A 21,938-nucleotide genomic window follows, 5' to 3' on the forward strand; every position below is an offset into this window, starting at 1 on the left:
GTCCAAATACACTCCGGGTTCTTCAGCCGAACTTACAAAACGCTCCCTGACCTCCCCTCTCTCTGCCTCCTCTTCCTCGTCTCTTTCCACAGCTCCACGTTGCTCCCTGGACTTTGGGTTTCCTTGCGACTGGTTCTCGCCCTCCTCCGTTAATAGAGCATTGCATTTTGCTAGACCAGGCTTTCTTTATTTCTGGGATGATTCTTCCTCAGCCTTAAGGAATTACCTCTTCCAGGAAGCCTTTTCTAAGTATAGCAGGTGCCTTTGCTTCCGCGTCATAGTTCTTATCACACTCCGCTCTCTGCCACCGTCAATTCTACTTCAGGAAGGTAAGGAGCTGGCTTACCTTGGCAGCCATGTGATCTAGCACGGGACTGTTACATCGTAGGCCTTTGAGAAATGTTTTGGAAGCCGTATTTGATTTGCCAGTTCGCTTACTAAGTGAGTGGATAAGGCAAAACACATACACACGAAGAAAAAAGTCAAAATGACAAAAACACCCCAAGAGGAGCTCCTGTTGTGCCTCAGGGGAGTGAGAACCCAACTAGTGCTCACGAGGACGCGGGTTCCATCCCTGACCTCCCTCAGTGGGTTAAGGGTCCAGCGAGCTGCGGCACAGGTTGCAGATGCAACTCGAACCTGGCGTTGCTGAGTCTGTTGCAGAGGCCAGCAGCTGCAGCTCTGACCTAGCCTGGGAACTTCCATATGCTGCAGGTGCGGCCCTAAAAAGAGAATAAAGTAGGATAGGATAGGATAAGATAGGATAGGATAGGAAAAGACAGGATAATAAAATGCAATACTTAACACCTCAGGAGCATGGATAAAATGAAGAAGGAATAGTGGGTCACTGCTTCAGTGTTTAAGCCATAGATTTACAGAATTTACCCCTCATTATTATTATTACCTTATTTAAATCTTACAAAACCTTGCTAAATTGACAGAATTATTCCTGTTTTATAGGCAAGGAGTTCAAACTTCAGGAAAATTCATGTCTTGCTAAAGACTAAACTAGTACTATGTAGAAGAGTTGGGATTAGATTCAAATAAGCGATTGTAAGATTTGAGTTGGAGAGTAAAGTGTAAATACAAAAATAGTTTTAAAGAGTTGTAGAAAAAGATAGATTACTGGGTAGATGCACTTGTATTATATTTACAGTGAAACAAATACGTTCACTTTTGATGTCCGTATAAAACGTGAGGTTCCACAGTTTTATGGGCATAATGTAATAATTGCATTTGTTTCAAGCTTGAAAATACGTGGGGAAAAGTGTTGTAGCCGAACTAGGATTTGAATCTTGGGTAAAGCAGACGCTTTTCTGCTTGAGTCATGTGATCTTGATTTTTTTCATTTTAGGAAAGCGGAGTGTGGGCACATCAGCTCCAGACATCCTAGGCCTTCTGATAAACAAATATCAGCATTTTTGACGAGCAGCATTTGCCCAGTTTTTCTCCAAGTAAGCATATTATAAGGAGTGGAAATTTTTAGAAATCTAAATCTCAACTATCTTTAATCAGTTAAAGTAAATTACAGGTGACAGCTTTCAAGCTGAGTAACTAGAATATGGAGAGAATAATAAACTCGAAGTTCTTGATAGGAGTATTTTGAATATACAAAGCAATGAGCCAGGCTTTAGCATCTAGTAAATAGTAAAATCAAAGGCCGAAGACTGTTTACAAGTCAAACACCTCTAAAGACCATGGTCAAAGTTTGGGCGATGTTCCTTTCTTGTTAGATTTTGTCATTCATCATAAGATTTATACCTTCTCCTTAAAACTGGTAATTTATTTGCAATATATCCTATGAGATTTTAGTTTTATGATTGTTAATTTTCTTTATTGACCTTGAGATTTTGATTCTTGTTTACTTGGGTGTTACGGAAAATTGTACTTAATCTTTGTGGAGTTTCCTTAGGAAATTAAATTTTAAATCATTCATATTTAATCTGCTGGCAATTACTTAATTGATCTCATTATAACTGTTGCAACTTCTTTACAATAGAATTAAATCAGTATCTATACAGGACTGTTCAGAATCTCACAGAGTTAGAAATCAATGACTTAATATCAATTATGATATAATAATAAATAAACAATATAATAATATATAATAAATATAATACAATGATAATTATGGTATAATAATAAAAGTAGCATATGAATGTAACAGAAACATCTGTAAAAAATGATGTCATTACCATATCAGCAAGAATCTGTAAATTTACCCCAAATCTTCTCAATTTCTGTAGAAGGTTGGCAGAGCCCAGCCAGTTGGGACCAATACTTATGTTCTCTGTCTTCTTTTTTTGTCTTTTTTTTTTTTTTAGGGCAGCACTTGTGGCACATGGAGGTTCCCAGGCTAGAGGTCTAATCTGAGCTGTAGCCACCGGTCTACGCCAGAGCCATAGCAACGCGGGATCCGAGCCGTGTCTGCGACCTATACCACAGCTCACGGCAACACCGGATCCTTAACCCACTGAGCAAGGCCAGGGATCGAACCCACATCCTCATGGATACTGGTCGGGTTCTTTCACCATTGAGCCACGTCAGGAACTCCTTTTTTTTGTTTTGTTTTGTTTTTGTTTTGTTTTTTGTTTGTTTTTTGAATGTTGTACACTCTCTGAGCTGGGCCTCAACCCTTGGATGAGATATTCCAGATACTTTTTCCTACCTTCTGCTGTCTGGCTGTGAAAAATTCCATGGAAGACTCCCAGACCTTAGAGAATGGTAGAGCTACCATACAGGAGTCTATGTATCTGATAATTTGCAAAGAACAGAGTCTACCACTTCCTCGAGTAGATGTGATGTGAGCAGCAATAAACTCTATTGCGTTAAGTCGTTGAGGTTTAGGGATAGTCCGTTACAGGAGACAGTCTAGCCTGAATGGTACAAAGGGTGTGAGGAAAACCCCCAGACTTGTCTCGGCTTTCCTCCAATGTCATCAAGCTTGCTCTATAGTAAATATCATTAAAAAAAAAAAGTTTGGGGAGCTCCCGTCGTGGCTCAGTGGTTAATGAGTCTGACTAGGAACCATGAGGTTGCGGGTTCGATCCTGGCCTTGCTCAGTGGGTTAGGGACCCAGCATTGCCATGAGCTGTGGTGTAGGTCACAGACGCAGCTGGATCTCACATTGCTGTGCCTGTGGTATAGGCCGGCAGCTTCAGCTCTGATTGAACCCCTAGCCTGGGAGCCTCCATATGCTGTGGGTGCGGCCCTAAGAGGTCAAAAAGACAAAAAAAAAATTATCATTAATTGTGTACCAATGGGTATAAACACAAATTTACCTAGAACATACAATGCAGCTGCATGATGATTAAAATCCATCAGATGGTCTAATACATGTATATACATGCATACAAATCTGCCCATCTGTTTGGTTGTTGAAGAGTCTGGACTTGGTTCGGTACAAATAGAGTTTTCATTTTCTCTGAATCACTGCCTTTGCAATACTCTTTGGAGCAGTTTTTGAACCCAGGTACGCAAACCACTATAAGATGGAGCAAGGATGTGTTCTTTCCTGAAACTGATCCAGCTGGTGAATCTGCAGAAAAGACTTCAGAGCAGGCTCCTCCCTTCCACCTTCTTCCCCCTGTGTCTTTTCTACTGCACACATCTCAAAAATCTCCCCAGACATCAAAGAAAGTGACTTCCAAATATTGGGGTGAGAAATCAGCGTCCGTGGGTAACCAAGGAAATATAAACCACCTCAGGACGTGCGTCTTTCTCTGTTTTATAGATACTCCTCTTAAGAGTGGAAAATGGCACGGAAATGGGTTGGCATTGATAACTGTTGTTGGCAGACATCACCTCTCACAGCTTTTCGCCTTGTCAAAGGATGCCTCGTTCCCGAGGGAGTTCTGTAAGAGCAAAGCAAACGACCTGTAGGTAAGAAAGATTGACTATGGAAAATAGCTTTTATTCATGTGTTGAAATATGAGCACTTCTTTTCAGCTGTTCTCAAGACTCATCCTTGGGACACCTCATTAGCTAAAAAGAAAAGCTTTGAATAGTTGAAGCAGGATAGGGTATGAAGTCGATCTTTTTAATGTAATTGGAATAGTCTATGAGGTTACCCAAGTTTTCAAGATACACTGGATAAAACTCATGGGTAAAATTTTTATGCTTTCTTTCAGATTTGGTGTGTATTATTCAACAAAGTAGTTAAGACCTATTCTATCAAGTCCTATTTTGAAATGTTTAATTATTTAATCATCTACTTATTTTATGAACTGACTGTATTTTCTACCTTTTATGAACAAAAAAATAAAAGCATACGCTAGCCAGACTGCTTGGTTTTGGCAACAGATAAGTTTTTCTTTACTTAGATGTAAGAAAAATTTGATCATTGGAGCTAGTAAAATTATTAGAGTGCTCTTTGATTTTATACATTATTTAATGTAATTATTCCCAGTGACCAAGCATCAGAGTTTGATACATGTATGTACACACATTTAATAAGGAAATACTTCTGGATAAATAAATGATTTATGATTTGAACTGTATGTTACATTATATTATTAAAAATAAGTAATGAGAAATAGCACATGGATTTATCATTTTGTTTTATAAATTATAAAATATATGAATTAATCTTTTTGGGGGGCACACGTGTGGCATATGGAGGTTCCCAGGCTAGGGGGTGAATCTGAGCTGCAGCTGCCGGCCTTCACCACAGCCACAGCAACGCAGGATCCACGCTGTGTCTGCAACCTACACCACAGCTCACAGCAACAGCAGATCCTTAACCCACTGAGTGAGGCTATGGATTGAACCTATATCCTCATGGATACTAGTTGGATTCATTACAGCCGAGCCACAGTGGAAACTCCTAATCTTGTCTTAAGAGGATGCTGTTTTACATATTCTGTTTTTCTCACTGTTTTTTAATAATACTTTTCAAAATGAGTATTAACATGCTTGAGTAGAAAAATGAAGTTAGACCATTCTTGTCAGAAAATATTTTTTATGATGACTTTTCAGTTTAACCATGAGAACTGACTTTACTAATTAAATTGTGTGGTGATTAAATTTAGCTAAATCTGCCCCTCCAAAGTTTTTATAAAGTCTGCAGGCACATGGCAAGATAAAAAACTTATTATCAAAAATATGATATTGGTAACCAAGTCTTGAAATTGAGAATATTTTTATTTCCCAAACCTTTCGGAGTATATTGAGAAGTTTTAAATTTAGTAGGTAAGAGAACAGACTAGAGCAAGATGACCTGAATTCACATCCTGATAACGGCACTTTTTATCCGAGAGCTATTAGGCAGCAACTTGCCCTCTCTGTGCTTCAAGCGTTCATCTTGAAAATGGGGTGTCAATAGCAGGCCTAGTCAAAAGGCTGGGATGAAGATTGGAAGGTTAACAGTTGGGCTAAACTGTATGAAATTTCTGTGTTCAACCACGTTGACCTATAAAGGTAGCAATTTCCTATGGTTCCTGATATAGTTAGGAATATAATTAGTATTCCTAACATGCTTCCCAGAAATGAAGAAATTAAAGGATTTTGACCACAAAGTAGCAAACCCTTTTGCAAGTCAGTGACTTTCAAATTCTTTGCTTTTGACATGATTGAAAGAGGATCTAATTAATCGATGAACAAATATGTTATTAATCATTTTTGATACTAGATTTCTGTTATTTTTTACTTATAAAAAGAATTCAAATAATTGAGTGCTACTTTTATTAAATACTACTTTCATTCCTATCAAAAATTTATGAAAGCATAGTTTTGACCCATACAAATACAAAAATTAAAACTAGCAATAGAATTGATTTGGAACTCATTGCTTTCTAATGAAAAGAAATGTAAGAAATAGTCTAACACTAAGAAATATTAAGATATATTCATCTCTGTATACAGTAACATTTTAAAGTAATTTCATGTCATTAAAAACTCATTTCTAATAAATTATTGTATACTTGTAATAAAATTTTACTTGTAGTTATTGTGTTTTGATGAATTGCAGATCATATTAAAACAACTGGGTCCAGAAAAAATTTATGTTAAATCTATGTTATCGGAAATTCATAATAAAAAATAGGATATTTTTAATAAATTGCATTGAAGTTATGTCCATAATCTAGTTTTCTTACCTCTGAACACACAGGCATAAGTCAGCGAGTTTGCTGCACGAGAGGACATTCATCTGGAAAGTCAGACACCCCTGTCAACTTCCAATTTCTGGAGGTGGCATTTCTTGAGGCCCTCCCTCTTGGATTGGTAAGAGCCACTTCTTCACTCTTAAGGGAGGGAAGTGAAAACCCAGGGTTTCCTCCCTGTGTCAATAATCCAAACTTGAACATGTGCCGATGTTTCTGATTTCCTGGGATTCTGCTGAAATGGCCTTGGGTTAGGATACTCTAGGACAGGGAGCTCACAGCCTCAGTTATTTTCAGCATTCTTTATAGTGCAGAGAATCAGTGCTCCTTTTCTCCCAGCCTTGGGTTTTCATTGCTGAACTTAAGACATCGTAAGAAAATGGCTGCTCAGCACACATACACAGACTGAAGCACACACTTTAAAAACTATCGTGAAATGATTATAAAACCACAAAAGACATCCTCAGGTCCAGGGGGCTGCTGACTCCCAACTCAGGCTCTGTAATCAGCAGCTTTCCAACTTTTAGACAGGTGCCATCTAAATCCAAGATCGCCTGTGAACTGGAGATTACATCAGTCTGCGCAGAATAAGCCTGTAACACTGTTCATGAAACAAATTTCACTGAGATGAAATTGGAAATTTTTGAATTTAAAAAAATCGAAACAGATAGGGCCATATAAGTTATCTGCCATTTATTTAGGAATTTTAGGGCAAATCATGATGAAAATTAAGTTTATTTCAATCAGCTTTGTAGGTTACAATTCAGAACAACTTTAAGTACTTTAATATCAATCAATTCTTTGACATTTTATTACAGAATAAATTTGCCAAAACTGAAAGGGAAGAAAAAGAATATATATAGAAATATAATTGTCCCAATTAAGTTATATTCTTATAGGGAATTCAACAATATGGATGGAAAGACTATTGCCTCAGTATCCAGATATTTTCCAAAAATAATTATCTAACAACATTGCTTTTTTTTTTCTCTTTCTGCTTGTTTTTGGTCACATTCTCCAATTTATCACTACCTAATTAACATCACTACAGGTCTGATAATAGGCTTCAGGTATATGAAAACAAATGAGTTTTAGCAATACATTGAAGTCCTCCATAATGTAGACATAACAGAGTATCAATGTATTCAGCCCAGGAGGGATTCTTAAGAATAAAAACCTAGAGAACAGTTTAGGAATACATAAAGAAACCTAGAGAACTCCCAAGGGAATGCTCACTAATCTTGCAGTTTTCAGTTTATACCACATTAACCTCTCCGGTTATGATGTAGAACTGATTCTGGTCTTACACATGGAAAGACAGGAAATTCTGAAGTTGATGTGTGACTTTTCCTCCATATCTAGACCAATAACTAAATATAAAAACCATCCAAGGCAAGGCATCTATTTCTTAATTAGTTCTACATGTCATGTTCTCAATGATAATATCATCTGATTTATTCAGCGGTCAATCTTTAGGTAAATTCACATCTGCTAACAAATCTGAGAACCTGGTAGTAAACAGAGAAATGTCTGCTCCAATTACATACCCGGTAGCCTAAGATCTTTACATCTTGTCTACTGGCTGGACCCTTGAGTCAACATTAGATATAACGATGCACATCTTTAACACTTGGGTATCTCACTTCTCCAAAGCAAATTAGAAAGAGAACTGAAAGCTTCATCTGAGAACTTGTGCATTCATTCCACAATTTTTTTAAAACTTCCCATGTACTCAGCACTACACTGATAAGTTAAATTGTTTTATGATAACTGAATAACAGTAAGAGAAGAAGTAGAAAAGCAACCATAATAAAGCCACACATGAAACTGACAGTCATAAAATGATGCTGAAGTGTTCAAAGAAGGTTGAATAATGCTTGATACTTCATGTTTAGGAAAGCAAGCAGGTAAGTGTGTTTATTTTAGTAAAAGGTTTTTCATTTTAATAGGATTGTAACTTGAAATACATGCTATTATTATTAAAGGTTATTCTTGATACTTAAATATTGTTATCTGAAATTCATTTATGGACTATAATTCATAACAGCAGCAGGTGTATGACAATAATAACAGGCAGTGCCTTACTGTCTCTTTAGAAACTTTAGAATGTATTCTTATAAAATTAGTCATCTCCAAAGGCCAGTGTAGCAATTCAATAGAGTCGAGATTAATTATGATTACATTATGTCTCCGAAAATGGACACTGTGAAATAAGGCACAGCTAGGTTCCCTGGAGAGACCACAGTGGTTATTTTCAATTGGCGATTTCTATTAGATACAGAAATAGCACAGAGAAGCTTTGAAAATTTAATAGTCTCTGTCCTCCCTAGAGGACTGAAAGGGTAGATTGAAATGAACTGTTATGACGGATTTCAAAATAGAATATCGTGACTTATGTACACAAATGAGTATTAGTGGTCATTCAGAAAAACAATCAAGCATTGCTCATGTTAAACCTACTGTTTAGAATGGCATGGGTTCATAAGTTCAAGCGCTTCATAAAACACTGCTGTGGATGAGGAAACATCTGAATCAAAATTGAAAATACATACCTCAGGTCTACAGCGTTGTATATTTTTCAATCTGAGTTGCATATGCATTCGTATATTTTGTGATCATATGAAATTACAGGTTCCCAAAATAAACACACATGCTCACCTCCCATCAAATTATTAATAGCCCAGTGAAATTCACTTTGGCTAAAAACCAAATTGGCCATCTCCTGGCTGATCTTTTTGTTCTTTCTTCACTGTATAATAATATATCCATCGTTGTAACCTAACCACACACGACAGTATGAATCATTAACAAAAGCAGCTATGCGTGAGCATCCATGTATTTTGAAATGTAACGCTGACAATTGCTTGTGAGCAAATGTGTCATATTGTACTGGCCCCTTACTGATTTCCAGGCTTTTCCCAGAAATGGCAGTTTTGAATTAATAATCCTACATTGTCACTGTTGTGTTTCTATAAAAGCATTCTCTTAACTGTTCTTAGCACTCTATTATATGTAATTCAAGTTATAAGCACAAATGAAACAAAAATAGAAATTATACTGGATGTTTGATTCATCCATTTGTAAAGCAATTGAATAAAATCAAACCTGCCATCTGTTCTATATATTCAAAACCCATGTGTTTGTAACATGGCCCTTTGTGGCCTTTTGATAGCTGTGATTTCCAGAGGAAATATATTAAGATAAAATTTTTAACTTTACTTCTCAAAATATTTTGGATCCTCAGCAATTGTATGAATTTACATTTCTTGATCTGTGTCAGTTTTTCTTTCACTCCGTATTTTGTCTTATGAATCATAGAGGTGTAAGGAAAATAGCTTTTAGCTTACTTTCTTGAATGCTGAAAAGAAGTTAAAGAAAAATCTGTTTTTCTGGGCACTATCACCAAAATCTAAAAAGAATGAGTTTTTAGATCTATTACAATTAGGGAAAATAGAGCTTTTTTTAGCAGTAACGTTGTGTAAAATCACCAGATGGCATCTCCTAGTCCCTGTGGAAGATTTCTGTTCTCTTGGTAGACAAAACATTTAAAAGAACAAAAAAATTTTTTTTCCGTACCAAAAAGGAAGTGTTTCCAAGTACTCACTGCTTATTTTTGTACTGTACTTCTTTCACTTAGTCTCTTGCTTCCCTTCTTTGCTGATTTAAAAAAATATTTATCGCCTGTGTAAACTGTAAGGCTTACGGGCAAGAAAATCTCTCGAATCAACCACTGACATTCTTTTCTTGGTGTCTTTCTCCGAGGACATCGAGTCCAGGGTGAATGTCAAGTGTCTTACTAAAGCTCATAATATGCTACGGTATTTCTGATACAAAGCTGAGCTTGGCTACAAGAGGCAGGGCCCAAAAAGCCAAATGAACTGGGCAGTGTCTAAACCGAGCTCTCTGATCATTCTCCTTTCCCTCTGAGAACCTCAAGCTGTGGTTTACACACAGTTTTTTGTGGGATGTGCTGTGACATAGCAAGTGGAATTTAACGTATCGCTTGCCTTGGGGCTTTGTTGACTCTCCTAAATGGAGGAGCAGCAGGACATAAAGAAAGAATTTTGGAAAAGCAAGCCATCTAGGACTGTTTCCCAAGCCCTCTTCTGAAGAAAAATACTGTTATGGTCAAATATATTGTAGCACTAACTGATTAAACCAAGATAATCGGTTCTGTTTCTCTTCTTATTCGAGAGGGCTCAGGACGCCTCTTCTTCTAATGTGTGGTCAATATTCAAAAGGAAATATGGGTAAAAGCAGTATAAACAATTATTTCCCCCCCCACACGTGTATTTTATTGATTTCTTATCAAGATTTCTCGTCTAACAAATATACTTTGGGAAAAGCCGGCCAGGAGGAAGGTAATATTAATGTGATAAGGGAGCAAAGTCAATGTAAAATTTCAGCAGGGCTATTAATGATGCCATTTTTGTGTGAAGTTTGGTGTTAATGAATGAACAAATTTGGAATATTTTTCTCTTCCACTTCTGTTGGAGTAAAGATTTCCCCTGCACCCTGAAAGTAGTGTGTTCCTTTGAACACTTTGGTAAGCAGAAATGGAGCAGAGAAGCCATTATTGTAGGGCACACAAAATAAATTGAGAAAAAGCACAGATGCCAAGTCAAAGCTACGGCGACTTGATGCTAAGATGCTGAGTGTAGTTGCCCAGGAAGGAGCTTGGAGGGGCCCTCTCGCTGCTGAGGGGTGCGCGCTGCCTCTGTAAATGGCTCCCTGCAAAACAAATGCCAAATACTGTTATTGCTTTCTGCCTTTTCCTCCTAAAAGGAAACATCCTCTTAAGATTTCTTTCAGTTAACAAAATAGGTACAAATATAAGGCCTTTTGTAAAAGCAAAGTGGTATAAAGAACTTTAAAAAACCCAGGGAGGGGCTCCCCATGTGGCTCAGCATTAACAAACTGGACTAGTATCCATGGGGTTGCGGGTTCGATCCCTGGCCTCACTCACTGGGTCAAGGATCTGGCCTTGCGCTGAGCTGTGGTGTCGGTTACAGAGGCAGCTCGGATCCTGTGTTGCTGTGGCTGTTGTGTAGGCGGGCGGCTACAGCTCCAGTTAGACCCCTAGCCTGGGAACCTCCATATGCAGTGGGTACGACCCTAAAAAAGAAAAAAAGACATCAGTGGGACTATATTAACAATTTACCTACCTCACTTAAAAGGAAATTCTAGCTCAGGAAGGTAAAATAATACATTCAAATTTGAGCACTTTTTTTTTTTTTTTTTTTTTTAGAAAAGCAAAAAATTAAGAGAAAATCATAGTAAACAAATAGAATACTTATGGCATAAATGAGACTCGTTTATTTCTCTCTCCTATCCAGGAGGTTTCCAGCCCAGGCGCCTGTCTCTTTACTAGGCTATAAAGGACTTCCCTTCCCAAGGCCTCCTCAAGGTCCCTGCTGGCTGCGGCAGTCTCGGCATTTAGGTGTTTCTCTTAACCAGCAACAAGAGAGGGATTTAGAGGACCTTCTTGACTTAAAAGCATTTTCTGGAAGTTGCACGTCCTATTCTCCTTACAGTCCTCAGCGGGTATGTAGCCATGTGACCAGACCTAAAGCCAGGGAGGCTCTGTGCTCAGCTAGAAATGGAGAATAATGATTAGGAGATAATTAGAAGCCTCTGAACTCAGGTAGCTGGTGGAGGCAGAACTTGCGAGTTATTTCAGCTCCTCTCAATTCCTGTCCTTTCTTCCTCACACTTCCACTAATTATGTGAATGTGCCCAACGTTCGTTATCATTACGCTCTTCGGGCCCGACTAGAAGTCTTTCTTTACTACCTCACAAACCTTTTCCGAACAACCCCATGCTCTAGCTCTCCGAATTTCAGTGTTCCGTCTACACCACACAGTCTGGGCTGTACTGTGTTGTAGATGCTTCTATTTCTGCAGAGCCAGTCCTAACTGCATTGCAAGTTTCAAGAAGCCAGCGAGTATAACTTTACGACAGGGCTGTGGCTGATCTTAGTTTTTGATTTTCTGGATCCAGTGGTCTTTGAGTCCTCATCTAATGACATCTAAAGAGTTAGATCTGGGACACAGGGCACCGCAGTCTACAGAAAGAGTGATCTCGAACTCTGACCCCTCTCGGTGTTCATTTGTGGGACATTTTAGTACTGTCAACGTTTGCAGACTCTTGCCTACAGACTGGATCTCGTTTGTACACATATTTTGTTTGGCTTCTATAAGGTCATTAAAAGAATGATTTAGTTCTTTAAAGCTTTAAAAATCAGGAGATGTCCACCGTAAAAAAAGAAGATTGGATTTCTAGCTTCTCTGAAAATATTCAAAGGTCTGGGATCATTGGGCCAGTACTGCCAATATGCTGAATAGTTATCATCCGTTGTGGAAGAGATAATACTTCCACTAAATCTCATTTATTTTTCCCTGCATGCATAACTAAATTATATTTCCCAATAAATTACAAATAGCTCTTTGATTCAGCTCAATCAATCAAATGTAGATTTGTAACATCAAGAATAGATGCTGAAAAAATGACCCATTCTATGCTCACTTCCTCACCCTATATGTTGGACCGATGCATTTTTAACTTTGATATTTCCTAATAGCAGAAACAGATACATGAGCTTTTATGTTTCTTTGTATAAACCCTCTCAACATAGGACCAGTAACTATTCAATTCATAGCCATTTTAAATTTCATGTGATTTTTTTTACAGAATTCCATTTAATATTAATGTCATCAAAATGTAAAATATATTTGAGACTATACTAAAATAATTCCTTCACCTTAAAATATCGAGTATTTCCACATTTCTGTCCTTCTCTGAACTTTTTCAATCTGTAACCTAATTTGAAATAAAAATGTGGGAGTTTCGGCCGGGGCTCAGGGGAAACGAATCTGACTAGTATCCATGAGGACGCAGGTTTGATCCTCAGTGGGTTAAGAATCCGGCATTGCTGTGAGCTGTGGTGTAGACATTGCCATGAGCTGTGGTGTAGGTTGCAGACGTGGCTCAGATCTGGCATTGCTGTGGCTGTAGCGTAGGCCAGTGGCTACAGCTCTGATTCGCCCCCTAGCCTGGGAACCTCCGTATGCCCTGGGTGGGGTGGCCTTAAAAAGACCAAAAAGAAAGAAAGAAAAAAAGATATTGAAACAAAAAAGTGAAAAATACAGTTGAAATCACCTGGCTTCCTCCTCCCCAATCTTAATCAGATCTATCTCTTTCCAGAAATAACTGTTAGCCTAAATTTGGAATTTATTATTACCATGCATATTTTAAAGTTATTATTACATAAGAAAGTATCAATAAATTATGTATTATTTATTTTCCTCCTGCAAAAACTTATACATATATTGCATGGGATGCAACTTTTTTTTTTAAGTTTATGTTTTGGTTTTTAAAAAAGGGAAGTGCATTTCTGTTAAATGTTTTACTTATTTTTTTTCTTTAAGCATTTAAAGAGTTAATTGATTTCTGGAACAGCTAATTCATTCACATGGCTCCAAAGTCAATAATCATAAAAACCTATAGAGTTGAAAATCTCCCTCCCACCTCTGTACCTATAGCTACTCAGTTTCCACCTACCTCAGTCCCCTAAAATAGGTACCCATGGTTACTAGTTTTTATGTATCTTTTGAGAAGTGTTTTATAGGCATAAATACATGTTATCATGCTATGCATTATTTTGTACATTGCTTCTTAATAATATATTGATTATCTTTTCATATCAGTGCATAAAGAGCACCCTTATCCTTTCTGAGTGTAGCATCATGTTTTAGTTTATAAAGGAACCTCCAGTTATTTAACTACTGTTCTATTGATGTATTTAGATTGTCTCTATTTTTAGCAATTACAAATAATGCAGCAAAAAAATATGCAGCAATACATAATACAGAGTACATTGCACATATGAATTATATCAGTTATTTATTTCAACATGATAAATTAGCAGAAATACTTATTATCAAGAAATACTTATTATCTCACATTTTCTGTGCATCCAGAATACAGACAGAGCTTATGTAGATTCTCCTGCCTCAGTGAGTCTCACAAGACTGTAATCAGAGATTGGCCAGGTCTGTGTCCTCATCTGAATGCTTGACTGGGGAAAGATCTGCTTTCAAAGTTACTTACCTGGCTTTTGTCCAGATTCAGCTCCTTAGAGACTTTTGGCTGGAGGCCTTCCTTTACTTGCCAGCAGGGCCTCTCCATAGGGCAGCAAACAGCAGGGCAGTTTGCTTCTTCCAGAGCAAGGGCTCTAGGAGAGAGCGAATGCAGTCTAAGTAAAGAGCTGCAAAGAAAAGTAAAATAATGGATGAACGTGTATGTGTGTGCATGTGTGTGTGTGCGTGTGTGCTCATGGAGGAAGAGGCTGCCAGGGGAGGAGGAAGTAGAAGAAAGCAGTTGAGCCACAGATGTGTGAAAGAGGCGAACACTCAAACGGCCAATACATGTCTTCTAGAAAACATTGCGAGACAATAACAACCAGAACTGACCCTGGGAAGAATTTTGGCATCCCCAAATATAGGTAAATGCAAGGGCTTACAGGAAGGAAGTATGGAAAAGTGGGGACCGTCTAGCCCTAATAAGGCTTGAAATTGACCTGCCCAAGCCAACCTCCAAGTCAAGGCCCCAACCACTAACTCTTGGGAGTGGACTTCAATCCAGGTTTAGGTAACAGAGAGGAAGGAAAGGAGGTGTCCAGGTTAAAGTTACTAGAGCAAACAACAGAAGAGAGGTCTCTATGGAATTAGAGAACCAACCTAAATCAAAGCTTATTCAAAAGTTCAGGAAAACTGGGAGTTCCTGCTGTGGCACAGTGGGTTAAGGAACAGTATTGCTGCAGCTGCGGCATAGGTCACAGGTGCAGATCAGATTCTGCCCCTGACCCAGGAACCTCCATATGCCACGGATGCAGCTATAAAGGAAGAGAAAATTCAGAAAACTAATTTCACACAAAAATGAGATGGAGAACTAATAAATTTGAATCCCATACGTAAAAAGAAAATAAGGAACATAAAAACATACATACAATCCAAAGACCCCAGCAAAGACATGATAGATAGGTACGTAGATCAATTGATAGACAAGAGATAAATATCAAAACCGTATCTATTTCAAAATAAGCTAAATGTATCAAGAAAAATCATAAAAATAAACTAATAAAAATACAGCATAAAATCACAGTTATGGTGCAGTGAGATGTGGTGCAATGAGACCCACGGCATCTCTGGAGCCTTGGGATGCAGGTTCGATTCCTGGCTTGAAAAGTGGGTTAGGGATCTGGCTATGCAGCAACAATATGATCGAACAAAAACAAAACACAAAAAACCCCAAAAAACCACCCGAATGAGTTTGTAAATGCTCTTATAACTATTTTGCTCCTTTAGCTGCTAGATTTTCATTGAGGCATATGCCTAGATGTGGAGGCTCCACGAAGGTGTGTGCACATCCTCAAATTTGCTAATATTGACAAGTTGCTGTCTCACATTGTTGTGCTAGTTGACATTCACACCAATGTCTTAGGAGAATCAACGACTCCGTTTATATTACATTTCTATTGTCAGCCTATTTCAGTTTTTCTAATCGATTGGGTGTGGAATTGCATCGAAACATTATTTAAAATTTTATCTCCATGATTACTAATGAGGTTTAGCATTTTTAATGTAATTTTTATCAAATTTTCTCTGAATCACCTGCTCACATCCTCTAGTATCTTCTGGGTTAGTTTTGTTTTTTATTTTTATTGATGCCTAACAATTCTTCTATCTATTCTGAAAAACAGTACTCTATTATATTCATTTAAAGAACCTTTTTTTTAAATTTAAGATGTCTTTCTAGTTCTCAGTGTCTCTTTTGTAATTTTCGTATAGTATATATTTCAATAAGTTTTCATACATGGTTTCTGGTATAATGTTTTTGTCCCTTTTTTCTCTCCTACTCCCAGTGGGGGGAAAAAATCCTATATATTCTTTTTTTTATAATTTTTTTTATTTTATTTTCCCACTGTACAGCAAGGGGGTCAGGTTATCCTTACATGTATACATTTCAATTACATTTTTTCCAATCCTATATATTCTTTAGCATTTTATAAAGTTTAGCTTTTCCGTTAGAGCCTTTTATCCACATGGAACAGATTTTAGGGGTGATGTAAGATATAGTTCTAATAATTTATGTCTGTCTTATCAATAACCACACTGAATCCAGTTTTCGCCAATACAAACAGAGTTGCAGCTGGCCCTCCTGTGCACATGAGCACAGACTTCTCAGTGATAGCAGCTAGAAGTGCAGGGACTGGGGTACAGACGATGCATGTTTTCGTATCCACTGACTGGTGCAAAATTATTCTCCTAATGGGATTTTCAAATGGACACTATCGCTAATAAAGTATGAACTCTACTTCCCTGTGGGCGGCATCAGACATTAATTTGGGCCATTCTGATGAATGTTCGTTGTTCTATCAGTAGTCATGTGACAAGGATTTATTTTTGTTCGCTTCAGTTTGTTTACCTGAAATATATTCTACAATTATGTGCTCAAAATGGATGGTCTGTTTTCCGAGTTTGCCTGATTTGTGAATCCCCACTTATTTTTTCAGAGTGGTAAGTAAATATTCCCAAACAATGTAAGAAACAGTGATGGCTTCCCCACATTGTTGCCTTGCACGTCAGACACTATTTTAAAGATGGTCAAGGAAAATGAATATACAATTATTTGTTTGAATGTTCTTATCCCTATGCTTTCAATATTCGTACTGCTACTATCAGCTTATATCTACATGAGCACTTGACAATTTTAAAGAATTCTAACATGCGTTTCAGCAAGAATTTAAAACTCAGGTTAGAATGTATCAGCCTTAATGTTAGCATGAATAAAAGGGGTAACGTGTTCTTTGTGTGCCAATGAGTCACTTCCAGTTTTTTAGCTACCTATTATGTTTCATCGGAAATGTTTGCATATTTATATCAACTTTCTGTTTACCCCTTAGATTATTCATGCCTGAGTGGAGTGTCAGCTGCAGAAATAGGAGGTTTAATGAGTTTCAAGGGGATACCTCATTCCAAGAACAAAAACTGGGAAAGGAATAGAACACAAGTGCCTGCATACTAATATGGCCCCTTGTTAGAACCAGTCTCAGAGCACAGGATGATAGACAGTCCCTGCACAGTATACATCTCTTTTCGGGAGGCTTTTACTTCCAGTTCGACTTTGTATAAATTAATCTCCTACAGACACCACACTAATTCTAAATATATAAGCGACACATACCCAGAGGTCAAGGTTACTGTGACTCGACCCCGAAGACTGTATTTCTCTGCATCTGCACAGGTTTTATTTTACAGACTACTGCTTTGTTTTGCTGCCTTTTTTTCCTTTTTTTTTTTTTTAATGAACCATTGTTTATAATGGAAATGATTGCCATAAAAATAAACATTTAACTTATTAGCATTCTACATGTTCTTTTTCTTTGAAAGAGAGCCTTAATTTACGTTGGCAAAGATAATGCATCATAAAGCACCTTTTTTTTAACATATTTAACATATGCTATGCAGTGCTAGTCTATTGGGACAGCAAGCCAAGTTAATTTAAAAGAGTAAAAGTTAAGGTTGATCTATGAAGCACATAAAATGGAGAACTAAGACAATTGTCCGTACTCTTCAGGTTAAAAATCCCAACATACATAAGTAAAAAGAGAAAAATTTTGGCTCTATGTAATTTAGATGCATTATTTTATGTGTATTTTATATTCTCTGTGTCTGTGCATGCACATATACATGAAATTATAATCTTGGTATTCTAATGTTCATGAAAAATTTGATCTTAAATTGTACAGTGAAAATTAAACAAAAAACTTCCAGGGAGTTCCCTGGAACCCAACTAGTATCCATGAGAATACAGATTCGATCCCTGGCTTCCCTCAGTGGGTTAAGGATCTGGCATTGCTATGAGCTGTGGTGTAGGTCACAGACACAGCTTGGATCTGGCATTGCAGTGGCTGAGGTGTAGACCTGCAGCTACAGCTCTGATTGGACCTCTAGCCTGGGAACCTCCATGTGCCTCAGGTGCAGCCCTAAAAAAAAATTAAAAAGACTTCCAAAGATTCCTAATTTCTTAAGCCAGGTGAAAAATTTGACGCAATATTATCCAGTGGTACTTAGAAGGAATTATTAACCTATCTGAAACATAGAGGGAAATATTATTTGATTTAGTTTGATTGCTTTGAACTGTTTTCAGCACTTTAAGTTAGATATCTCTAAATTTCCCAGTTTCCTATGATTTCAGAGAGAATAAATTTCACTCATTAAAGCAGGAAGGTACTGATTCCTGCACACATTAAAAAAAAAAAAAATATTCCGAATTGTTGCTTAGGTGAAAATAAGGAAGAAGATCGGTAACAAGAAGAAAAGAAATGAACATTAGTGACTAACTTGTGTAAAGCGCTTTAAACTTGTATCGGTGTTTCATGACCATCGATGCTGTCGCTTGTAATTCACTCATTTATTTCATTAAAAAGGAAAAAAAACCCTATTCTCCCTTTTAGGCAAATGACCTGAGGAAAGTTAGTGATTACTGAGTTTGCATGGTTGGTGTCCAGGTCAGGATAAAAATTGGATTGGAACTTTATAGTCTGTATGACTATAAAGTCAATATCCGATCCAGCACACCCTGCAACAAGGAGAAGTAAGCAGGGAGTATTTCCTAAGGGTGGCAAGATGTGCAAATATGTCCAGTAAGAGGACGTGTGCTCTTAATGCTCTTCTGTGTTGTGGAGAAGGGATGAATATGGGCCAGTACTATTTGCCTAAGGAACACAATTGCTTGGAGAATGCAAAAGCGTTAGGTACTCTACTAATGATCCCTATCGTGAAATAGAATTTACAAAGATATGTTATATTTCAAATGATTTAGATACCATTTATTGAGGACTAATTTCTGCCAGTCATAGTTCTGTCATCACATTTCATCTCTTCAACAACCAGTGAAGGGAATATTATTAACCAATCTTTTTTTAAAATAAGTCGTATCGGCAAATAGCTGACTTAGAAAGTTGTATTGGTTTCAGGTGTACAGCAAAGTAGATCAGTTATCCATATACATATATCCATTCCTTTACGGATTATTTTCCTGTATAGATTATTACACAGTGTCGAGTAGATTTCCCTGTGCCATACCGTAGGTCCTTGTTACCTGTCTATTTTATATGTACTAGTGTGTATGTGTCAATTCCAACCCTCTAATTTATCCCTCCGCCTCCATATTTCCTCCTTGGTAACCCTAAGTTTGGCTTCAGAATCTTTGAGTCCATTTCTGTTTTGTACATTCTTTTGTATCATTTTTATTAGAGTCCACATATTAGGGTTCTCATGATATTTTTCTTTCTCTGACTTACTTTGCTAAGTATGAGAATTTCTAGGTCCATTCATATTGCTACCAATGATATCAGTTCATTCTTTTTTATGAATAAGCAATATTCCATTGTTCCTCTGTTGCTGGACATTTATGTTGCTTCCATGTCTTGGCTGTTGTAAATAGTGCTGTAATGAAATTGGTGTGCATGTGTCACTTCAAAATATGGTTTTCTCTAGATATAAGCTCAGGAATGAGATTGCTAGATCCCATGGTAGTTCTATATACAGTTTTTTAAGGAAGCTCCATACTGTTCTCCGTAGTTAGTTGCACCAGCTTACATTCCCAGCAACAACGGATCAGGAGAAGATCAGGAACAAGGGTGTCCACTCTTACCACTTTTATTCCACATAGTTTCGGAAGTCCTAGCCGTAGTAATCAGAAGGAAAGGAAATCATATTGGAAAGAAAGAAGTATAGCTGTCATTGTTTGCAGATAGCATGATACTATACGTACAAACTCCTAAAGATACTACCAGAAAACTACTAGAGCTCATCAATACATTCGGTAAAGTTGCAGGATACAAAACTAATACACAGAAATCTCTTGCATTCCTACACTCTAGCAATGAAAGATCAGAAAGAGAAATTAAGGAACAATCCCATCACATCAAAGAGGACAAGATACCTAGGAATAAAGCCACCTAAAGAGGCCAAAGACCTGTACTCTGAGAACTGTAAGACACTGATGAAGGAAATTGATGACACAAACCGATGGGAAGATATACCGTGCTCTTGGATTGGAAGAATCAATTTTGTAAAAATGGCTATACAGCCCAAGGCAATCTCAACACAATCCCTATCAAACCACCAATGGCATTTTTCACAGAAGTAGAACACAAATTTTTAAAATTTATATGGAAACACGAAAGACCTCAGATAGCTGAAGCAATCTTGAGAAAGAAAAACAGAGCTGGAGGAATCAGGCTCCCTGGCTTCAGGATATACTACAAAGCTGCAGTCATCAAGAACAGAAATGGAACAAAAACAGAAAAACGGATCAGTGAAACAGGATAGAAAGTCCACATACCTACTGTCAACTAATCTAAAAAGAAGGCAAGAATATGCAATGGAGAAAAGACAACCCCTTCAATAAGTGGTGCTGGGAAAACTAGACAGTTCCATGTAAAAGAATGAAATTAGAACACTCTTTCACACCATACTCAAAAATAAAATGGATTGAAGACCTAAATGTAAGATCAGAAACCCTAAAACTCTTTGAGGAAAACAGAGGCAAACATTCTTTGACATAAATCACGGTATCTTTTTGGATCCACCCCAGAGGACTGAAAATAAAACAAATATAAACAAATGAGACCAAATTATTAATCTTCATACAAGAAGATACTGAGCTTAAAGACTGATCAATATCATAGAGCCCTTCAGGGATTTATCAGAATTGAATCTAAGGTCTCCAAACTTCTATTCATCTAAACTCATACTCTTTCCACTACTCCAAACCACCTGCTCAGTGCACCAAATAGAGCCCGACAGTGATTCCAAGTTAGAGAAACAGGACAACCGTTGTGGTTGTTCATACTTTCAAAATTCCCTTTTTATGCAGAGTAACCCAACTACTTGGATTCCCAAGCATCCCCAACATTATCTCCATCCTTTTTTCACTTTGCTCAAAGAAATAAGTAAAAAACAAAACAAAACAAACCATCTCACCATCAAAATGTTTCCACTTAGATGAGGAAGCAATGAAGAACACTTAAACTTCCTCAAATGTGAGGGCAGTAAGTGCGGCAGTGCTTGCCGTCATCACTTAGGAAGGTCGTCTGTCCTTATGGTTGAACACTGTTGCTCCAGAGTTCTAAACTCCAGAAGGTCAGTTCTAGTCCTAGAAATTATTTTCTTCAGTGACGGCATCAGAAATCTGATTTTCCATGAATCATTTAGGATGACTGATTATGCTTCAAAAAAAGTGCCCAAAACAAATTTAGATAACCAAAATGCATTAGTTCGTGTAAATTAAGAGTTTGATCACAGTTCTGGCTCCATTTTTCCAAGGTTCTGTGCCAATGTTGGCTTGCTTTGGGTTAGCCAACTTTCTGCAGCCACTGTGAGCCTCCCATCTCACACTGTCCCCTCCGCAGTAAGAGAGCCCTACTCTTTCCACAAATGTCAAATACAAGCCCCTCAAGCTTTTAGATTTGGTCACCTAGAGGTTCATGCCTACCATTTAAAATGGTTTTTATACCAGGAAAAATGGTAAAAAGTGCTCTTACTGATTTAGTCCAATTTGATGATCTGGGACTGGGTTCAGTCTTCAACAGTCTGCATGGCAGCTTCACAGTGAGAAAAGAGAATGAATTGACAGCTGGGGATGACAAAATCAGTGTCTCCTGCAGCCTGCCTTATAGGGTGGCTGAAGAGTGACAAATTTATATGTAATGCACCCAGCAAAGCTTCGGATACATAGTAAAAGATATGTAAATGCTAGATCATATTA

General features: G+C 37.5%; 1 long non-coding RNA gene across 6 annotated transcripts in view; it reads left to right on the plus strand.

The window, feature by feature from the left end:
* LOC102165555 overlaps nucleotides 1-20,304 on the plus strand; it is a 31,579-nt gene extending 11,275 nt beyond the window's left edge. For 2 of the 6 annotated variants that reach the window (XR_002344349.1, XR_001308923.2), the window contains 5 exons: nucleotides 1,355-1,454; nucleotides 3,734-3,882; nucleotides 6,110-6,222; nucleotides 11,438-11,645; nucleotides 16,578-17,981. This is a non-coding gene — a long non-coding RNA (uncharacterized LOC102165555). Of the gene's footprint in view, nucleotides 1-92; nucleotides 330-1,354; nucleotides 1,455-3,733; nucleotides 3,883-6,109; nucleotides 6,223-11,437; nucleotides 11,646-16,577; nucleotides 17,982-20,049 lie in introns of those variants that run through there. The other 4 variants (XR_001308922.2, XR_002344351.1, XR_002344350.1 and 1 more) reach the window with 4 other exon arrangements.

Source organism: Sus scrofa, chromosome 5 (assembly GCF_000003025.6).
Source record: "Sus scrofa isolate TJ Tabasco breed Duroc chromosome 5, Sscrofa11.1, whole genome shotgun sequence".
Taxonomy (NCBI): domain Eukaryota; kingdom Metazoa; phylum Chordata; class Mammalia; order Artiodactyla; family Suidae; genus Sus; species Sus scrofa.